The sequence below is a fragment of the Phyllostomus hastatus genome, unplaced genomic scaffold (genome assembly GCF_019186645.2).
Source record: "Phyllostomus hastatus isolate PE091 unplaced genomic scaffold, TTU_PhHast_1.1 phas_contig_37, whole genome shotgun sequence".
NCBI lineage: Eukaryota > Metazoa > Chordata > Mammalia > Chiroptera > Phyllostomidae > Phyllostomus > Phyllostomus hastatus.
In genome coordinates this window covers 9077350-9086813 of record NW_025333867.1, presented here as the reverse complement: position 1 = coordinate 9086813, position 9464 = coordinate 9077350, and the positions used below count along the sequence as shown (strand labels likewise).

General features: G+C 37.3%; 1 pseudogene; it reads left to right on the top strand.

The window, feature by feature from the left end:
* Window positions 1–271: 271 nt before the first annotated feature.
* On the top strand, window positions 272–1345 carry LOC123820742 (annotated as a pseudogene).
* The last annotated feature ends 8119 nt before the right edge of the window (window positions 1346–9464 follow it).

Sequence of the window (9464 nt, the reverse complement as noted above, 5' to 3'; positions counted from 1 at the left end):
TGCCAAACATTTAAAGAAGAAATAATGTCAGTTTTTCTCAAAATCTTTCAAAAAATTTTAAGAGATGGGAACACTCCCAAACTAATTTTATGAGGCCAGCATTGCCCTGATGACCCAAGTTAGAAAATGACACTAGCCAGAAAAAACTATAAACCAATATCTCTGATGAGTATAGATGCAAAATTTCTCAATAAAATACTGGCAACCAATTTCAGCAGCTCATTAAAAGAATCATTAAGTAAGAGAGCAACTGCCACCAAGTCCAGATCCAATGCCACATGCCTCAACACTCGACCACCATGCACTCTTGATTTCCTTTGGTTATAAGTCCAGTATTGCAACTCTCATGAATCACTTGATTGTGAATCTCCTTATGGAAGAACAAATCCCACAGAATAAGATTAGAGTTGTTGGGGTTGGTGGTATTGGCATGACCTGTGCCATCGGTATCTTAATGAAGGACTTGGCAGATGAATTTGCTCTTGCAAATTCATGTCATGTCATATCACTATCATCACACAAGACAAGTTAAAGGGAGAGATGATGGATCTCTAACATGATGACCTTTTCCTTAAAACACCAAAAATTGTCTCTGGCAATGACTATATTGTGACTGCAAATTCCAAGCTTATTATCACAATGGGAGCATATCAACAAGAGGGAGAAACCCTTCTTAATTTGGTCCAGCATAATGTGAACATCTTTAAATTCATCATTCCTAATGTTGTAAAATACAGTCCCTATTGCAAATTGCTTATTGTTTCCAACCCAGTGAATGTCTTGATGTACATGGCTTGGAAGATAAGTGGTTTCCCCAAAAATCATGTTATTGGAGGTGGTTGCAGTCTGGATTCAGCCCAGTTCCATTACCTAATGGGGGAAAGGCTGGGAATTAACCCATTAAGCTTTCATGTGTGGGTCCTTGAGGAACATCTAAACTCTAGTGTGTCTGTATGGAGTGGAGTGAATGTTGCCAGTGTCTCTGTGAAGAACCTGCACCCTGATTTAGGCATTGATGCTGACAAGAAACAATAGAAATAAGTTCACAAACAGGTCACCTTATAAGGTGATCAAACTGAAAGGCTACACATCCTGGGCCATTGTACCATCTGTTGCAGAGTTAATAGAAAATATAATGAAGAATCTTAGGTGGTTGCATCCAAATTCCACCATGATTAAGGGTCTCTATGGAATAAAAGAAGACATCTTCCTCAGTGTTCCTTGCATATTGTGACAGGATGGAATCTCAGATGTTGTAAAAGTGACTCTGACACCTTAGAAAGAGGCCTGATTGAAGAAGAGTGAAGATACACCTTGGGGGATCCAGAAGAAGCTGCAGTTTTAGTCTTCTCATGTCTTACTACCTCACTCTCTATGCTACAGGAGGTTGTGCATATTATTCTTTTTATCTGATCTGTGACTAAAACACCAATTTCCTTTAAAGATAGAAATGGTAATGGTTCATAAAACCATGCATTTGTATCCTGATGCTAGTGGGTACTTATTTTGTGTACTCCTAAACTGTTTAGTGTGAAATAGTTCTACCTCCTCAAAGGCACCATTGACAATGTTGCACGTAGAACAGTTGCCATTCAAACTAGATGTGTGTTCATTGTGTGTTATATAACTTGTAGTTTCTTCACCTAATATGCCTAGTCCAACTTTTTTTCTACAGGCAATTGCATCCTGGGATCCAATGTATAAATTCAATATTGCATGTGTTGTGCATAATTGTTCTAAAGAATCTTATTTTGTGTACTATATGTATCAGATTAGTGTACATTGCCATATAATTTAAAAAGAAAAATCTACACATAAATAATGCATTAAAAATTCCAAGTGTAATAACAACTAAAATACCAAATAAGCCTTGAACAGTGAAAAAAAAAGGCATGATTCATTAACAGTGACCAAGTGGGATTTATCCCTGGGATGCAAAGATGGCTCAACATACACAAATTGATGTAATATACCACACTGATAAAATGAAAGAAAAAAACCTGATTGTCTCAATAGACATAAAAAACAACTTGACAAAATTCATCATTTGTTCATGATAAAAACTTAGCAATTTAGGTATAAAATTGTTGTGCGTGGGTCACCGGCCAGCAGTGACCACGGAACGCTGTGGATGGCTCGACAATAAACACGCGAGAAAAAATACACATGCACAGAGACAAACCAGTTTCTGTGGGGAAGTAGGGACGAAATGGTCACCCCTTCTAGTGAGGAGTGCGCTGATTTACCGTCCATACCTGCTTTTATTAGGCTCATTTTGCATAATAATTCAGGTAAAGTACAGTACTCATTAGAGGAAGTAAGGAACCATAGAAAACAAAGAACTCTGCCGGTCTATTGAGTTGGGGGGTCAAAGAGCTGTAAGACTGAGGAACAAAATAACTTCCTCCTAAGACCCTTCTCATTCAACTGAGAGCATTCTAAACAAAGAAGGTTTCACAGTAATTTACATATTCTTTCTTAGGCCTGATCACCCTGGGGAATCCGCACTTCTCAGTACCGAGCTGCACCACCCTGTCATTGTTTCAGGCTTAGGTGGAGCAAGGGAACTAAGGCAACTGGGAGACAAGGAGGTTTTTTTCCCCAGACGCTGAGAACTCAGGCTATGTCAAAGCCGAGGAGTGAGGGTCCATCACCCCCTTTTGCTGCAGCCCCCCAAGTCCTTCTTTTGGGGGGGCCTCCCAAAGTGATTGTGCCTGTCTTAGGTCGTTCCCCCCGTCGGGAATCTTACCCGTCTTTGGCTAACCGACCAAGCTTTTGGGGGTTCAGTCATGAATAAAGCAGCAGAAGCAGCATTCCTGCCAGGGAGATAAGCTTTTGTCTCCTTGCTGGCTCACAGTTCCAAGGGCGTTCCCTTAGCCTTAGCCTAGGCGGGGGTTTCAGCCTCTGATACCAGTCAGGGCAGTTCCCAAGATCTCCCCCTTTTTTAGTTTCTAAAATCAATTGTGGTTGTTAAGCCTGTGAAACCTACTTTTGCTGTTTTCGAATGCAAATCAGAAGAAAAGCAACATCTACATACATCATAAGGCAATAATAGAAATATAAAGCAGAAACTAAATTCTATGGGTTGTGAATACCTAAATTTCTAAATTCAGTGCAAGAAAACATATTAAGGGAAAAACAAAAGTAATAGGTCTGATTACATTTCAATCTTTGAGAGAAATTACATAGATATCAGGAAAGGCAAATCACATGGCAGTCTGAGCATAATGCAAGCTTGACTTTTTATGAGAGGATTTCTTAACAGGTGCAGTTCTGCACACCGACTCATCACCTACTTTCTTACGTGGGTGTTGAGTTTTAATTTTACGTCTGCCAGAGTGGTTTCTCATATAAAATGAACATACCTCAACATAGTAAAGGAATATATATGATGAGGTCTGTCCAGAAAGTATCAAGCCATGTGCTATGAAAAATAGAGACATATATTGAAGAAGATACAAGACACAAGAAGTCTCAGTCTCCTTTAAAGTAGGCACCTTGGGACTGCACACAGTTCGCCCAACCGCCATGAGCTGCCCCATCATATTTTCTTGAATTTCATCAACAATCTGAAATCTCTTCCCTTTCAAAGGTGATCTTAGTTTTTTGGAAAAGCCAGAAGTCACAGGACACCAAATCTGGGCTATAGTGGGTCTGAGTCATCTGGATGATTTGATGTTTTGCCAACAAATTCTGCATGAGATGTGATGCATGACTGGGTGCATTCTCATTATGAAGTTGCCAATTACCAGTCCCCTATAGCTATGGCTGTTTTCATTGTATTGCATCTCTCAACTGACAAAGAACATTGAAGTAGTACTACTTATTAATCGTTTGGCCTGGAGGGAGTACTCGAGATAGACAACACCTTCCCAATTAAAAAATACAGTTAACGTGGTCTTGACTTTGCTGTGTCTTTGCCGTGCCTTCTTGGGAAGTGGAGAACCAGGTGACTCATTGTGACAACTGGGCCTTCATTTCCAGATCATAGCCATAGACCCACCATTCATCTCCACTTATTTCACCTTCTTGAAGAAATCTGGTTCATTGGCAATGGTTTGAATTAAGTTATTAGCAACTGCACCACAATGTTCCTTCTGCTCTGATAGCAAATGCTGCAGAATGATTCTTGCCACGACATGTTTCAGGCCAAGATTCTGTGTCAAAATCTCAGACACAGTGGTTTTGGGAATTCCCAGATCAGCTTCTAGTTCTTGCACTATCAGTCCCCAATATTTGTTAATTGCAGCCCATACATATTCAACATTCTCAGGTGTTCTGCTGGTTGCAGGCTTTCCAGAATGTGGAATCACTTTCAAAAGATTCTTGACCATCTTTGAAATGTCTGTGCCACACTTTATTTGCATTGCATTCATTGCATTGTCCTTGAAAGTCATCTGAATCATCTGAGTAGTTTCCCAGAGGAATGTTCAAACTTAATGTGAAATTTAATGCAATTTCATTGCCTTACTCACTCAGTCATTTTTGTAAAAATTATTTTATTGTTGTTCAAGTACAGTTGTCTGCATTTACCCCTTATTACTCTCCCCACCCCAGTCATCCCCACCTCCCTCCCCTGCTGCCACCCCACCCTTGGTTTTGTCCATGTGTTCTTTATGCATATTCCTGACAACACTTTCCCCCTTCCTTCCCATAATCCTCTCACACCTCCCCTCTAGTTACTGTCAGATTGTTCTTAATTTCAATGTCTCTGGTTATATTTTGCTTGCTTATTTGTTTTGTTAATTAGGTTCCAATTAAAGGTGAGATCATATGGCACTTGTCCCTCACCACTGGGCTTATTTCACTTAGCACAATGCTTTCCAGTTCCATCCATGCTGTTGCAAAGGGTAGGAGCTCTTTCTTCTTTCTGCTGCATAGTATTCCATTGTGTAAATGTACCATATTTTTTTTATTAATTTATTTACTGATGGGCACTTAGGTTGTTTCCAGCACTTGGCTATTATAAATTGAGCAGCTATGAACATTGGGGTGCATAGGTTCTTTTGGATTGGTGTTTCAGGATTCTTAAGATATAATCCCAGCAGTGGAATTGCCAGGTCAAAAGGCAGTTCCATTTTTAATTTTCTGAGAAAATTCCACAGTGTTTTCCACAGTGGCTGCACCAGTCTGTATTCCCACCCACAGTGTACTAGCATACCCTTTTCTCCACATCCTCTCCAAAGTTGTTGTTTGTTGCTTTGTTTATCATGGCCATTCTCACTAGGGCGAAGTGGTATCACATTGTGGTTTTAATTTGCATCTCTCTGATGGCTTATGAAGCTGAGCATCTTTTCATGTCTCTGGGCCCTCTGTATGTCCTCCTTGGAAAAGTGTCTGTTCAAGTCTTTTGCCCATTTTTTAATTGTTTTTTTGTCTTCCTGGAGTAGAATCATGTATGTTCTTTATATGTTTTGGAGATCAAACCCTTGTCCAAGGTATCATTGGCCAATATGTTTTACCATATAGTTGGTTCTGTTTTCATTTTAATTCTTTCTTTAGCCACACAGAAGCTTTTTAACCTGATGAGATCCCATTTGTTTATTCTTCCCTTTATGTTCCTTACTCTAGGGGACATATCGGTGAAAATATTGGTGCATGGAACCTCTCAGATTTTGCTACCTATGTTTTCCTCTAAGACTTTTATGGTGTGTGATTTATATTTAAGTCTTTTATCCACCTTGAGTTTATTTTTGTGTATGGTGTAACTATCACTCAGTCATTTTGAATGCAACGGCCACACAGTACACATCCTCATTCAGTACAGTTTACTGTCCCCACTGACTAGTACAGTGAAGTCATTGTTCACGAATGAACATTCCAGTCCACTCTTCTTGGCTGTCAGCTTACACTGATGTCATACAAACCATTCTCATTATATTAATAATGCCCGGATTTTGTCTGTACAGACCTCATGCAACAAGCCCACAATTAACATCATATTCAATGGTAAAAAGTTGAAAACACTTTCTCCAAGATCAGGAGCAAAACAAGTGCACCCAACCTCATTGTGCTTATTCAGCATAGTAGCGGAAGTCCTACCTAGAGCAATCAGACATTGAAAAGAAAGAAAAGATATAATAATTAGAAAAAAAGAAGCACAATTTTATCTATTTGCAGATGACATGATTTTTAACATAGGAAATACTAAAAATTCACCTTCCAACTGTTAGATCTAATCAATGAGTTCAGTAAAGTTGGAGTATACAAAATTAACATAAAAATCAGTAGTATTTCTATACACTAATAATGAATTATCCTGAAAAATATTGAGAAATAAATCCCACTTATAATATTATCAGAAATAATAAAATACTTAGGAATAAATTTAACCAAGAATGTGAAAAATCTCTACTCTAAGAAGTACAAGACACTGATGAAAACAATCAGAGAAGACACAAATGAACAGAAAAGTATCCCATGTTCAGGGACTAGAGAATTCATATTGTTTTAATGTCAATACTACCAATAGCCATCCATAGATCAATGTAGTCCCTAACAAAATTCCAATGACATTTTTTATATAAATAGAAGAAAATAATATTAAAATCTATATGGAAGTTCAAAAGACTGCAAACAGCCAAAGTATTTCTGAGAAAGAAAAACAAAATGAGATGCACTGCACTCCTTGATTCCAAGATATTAATACATTACAGAGTTGTAGTAATCAAAACAGTATAATACTGGTATTAATACAGACACCTACATGAATGGAACAGAATTGAGAGCCCATAAATGAGACCAAGCATTTACAATAAACTAATATTTGATAAGGGAGCCAAGAATACTAAATGGAGAAAAGACAGTCTCTTCAATAAATGGTACTGGGAAAACTGGATATTTACATGCAAAAGAATGAAATGAGACCCCTATATTATACCACTTACAAAAAAAACTTGAAGTAAATTAAAGACTAAAATGTAAGACCTAAACCATAAAAATGCTGGAAGAAAACATAGGGAAAAAGAATATAGTGACATGAGTCTTGGCAATTACTTTTTGGAACCCTAAAGCACAAGTAATAAAATAAAAAATAAATAAGTGTGACTACATCAAACCGAAAACTCCTTCAGGTCAAACAATGAAAAAAAAAGTTTACAAATCATATACTAATAAGGGGTTAATATACAAAATATCCAGGAATTCATACAACTCAATGAAAAATACCTCCAAATAATCAAGTTAAAAATGAGCAAAGCACCTGAATAGATATTTTCCAAAGAATATATGCAGATAGCCAACAGTATATGAAAAGTTGCTCAACATCACTAATCATTAGGGAAATGCAAATGAAAACCACAGTGAGATATCACCTCATGCGTGTTGGAATAGCTGTCATCAAAAAGACAAGAGCTAATAAATGCTGGCACATATATAAAGAAAAGGGAATCCTTGTACAATGTTGGTGGGAATGAAAATTGGTACAGCAGCTATGCAAAACAGAAGGGAGGTTTCTAAAAGAATTAAAAATAGAACTACCTTATAAGCCAATAATTACACTTTGGGAACTATATCTGAAGGTAATGAAATCACTATATCAAAGAAATATTCACATTCCCCTGTTAATAGTAGCATAATTACATTAGCCAAGACATGAAAACAACCTGTGTTTATCAATAGAAAAATGGATAAAGAAGATATAATATATATACATATACAATGAAATATGATGCAGTCATAAAAATGAGAAATTCTGCCACTTGTAGCAATATGGATGGAATTCGAGAACATTATGCTAAGTGAAATCAGTTACACAAAAAGACAAATACTATATTATTTCATATGTGGAATAGAAAAGGTAGGGAAGAAGACTAAGCTGTCCCTGATGAAAAGAGACAAAAGAGATTACCAACTGAATGCAATGTATGAATCATGATTGGAGTCTGAATTCAGAAAAGAAAAGCACAACTAGGTATTTTCAAACAATTGGACATATTTGTATATGGACTATTGAATAAATTATTTACAAAGTTATTGCTAATTTTCTTGGGTGTGAAATTGGTGCTGTGATTACATGGAAAATGTATGCTAATATTGACAAGTCTATGATGTATTTTCCAGTGGTTCAGCAACAACAAAACAATACAAAACTATATATGTATACATTTATATATACATATAACATATAAACTGTATATAAAACATATCTATATAACAGATACAAACTCTCCCACACATATTTTTAGCAATTAGATAATCAGGGTGAAGTAATATGAGTGTTTATTACATTTTTCTTTAATTTTTCTGTTTATTTGAACTACTTCAGAATTTCAAAAATTGAGAAAAATAACTTTTTGAATGTTTATCCTCATAGTACCAATGTAAAAATTCAGGCTGCCCCTCCAAACCAAATACAAATTTAGAAGAGCACAGAATTTTGAGTGGAAAGGCCTAGATTTAAGTCTTACTTTATTTTTTGATAATTTTGATTATAGTCATGTGTCACTTCACAGTGAAGATATTCTGAGAAATGCATCATTATGTGATTTTGGGGTTGTGTGAGCATTATACAGTGCACTTATACACACCTAGATGGTATAGCTTACTCTATACCTAAGCTCTGTGGTATAGCTTATTGCTCCTAGGCTACAAGCCTGTATAACATGTTACTGTACTGAGTCCTGAATACTGTAAGCAACTGTAACACAGTAGTATTTGTGTATCTAAACATAGAAAAGATATAATAAAAGTACAGTATAAAACATAAAGTGTGTATGTGCAAGCATGTGTGTGCTGCTGGGGCAGGAGGAAGGCTGTGAAGGGAGGTGCCCTCAGAGGAAGAATGGACTTTAGGAAGAGAGATGAAGGAAGGGAGAGAGGGAAGAAAGAGAAGGGGAGAGAAAGGAAGAGCAGAGGTTAAAAAAGATCCAAGGAAGTAATAATAAAAGGAGAGGGAGAGAGGAAGAGAAAGAGAGAGAAGGGAAGAGAGATAAAGAAGAGTGGAGGGAAGGGATTTTGTGTGCACAAGTGTGTGTGTGTGTTCCTGCATGTAGCAGTGGGCATGGACTCCTGGACTCCCAGGGTCCCAGACTCCCAAGCTCCTCTCCTCCCCAACTTGCTCCTCTTGCCAACTCCTAGCACCAGCCTGGGTGGGGGATGGCAGGTATACATCATACTGAGCCTCCTCATTTGTTCAAATCACCCAGAGCTAGCATCAAATAAATCCAGTCTTTTCTTTCAACATCACAAATACACTTTTGCTTATAATCCATTGTAATCTTATGGGACCAGTTTTGTATATATGGCCTTCATTGACTAAAATGTTTTTATGTCACACATTACTATATAATACATTATATTCTCTTGTTTCTCTGTGTTTACAAGCCTGTGGTCTCCAATGAAATCAAATTAGTGTTAATTCTCAAATTTCTTCTGTGTGAAGCTTCTGCCTGCATCACTACAGAACCTCAGCCCCCCTTTAGTGTTGTCCTAATTATATTAGTGAGAATTCCAGGATGATGTCT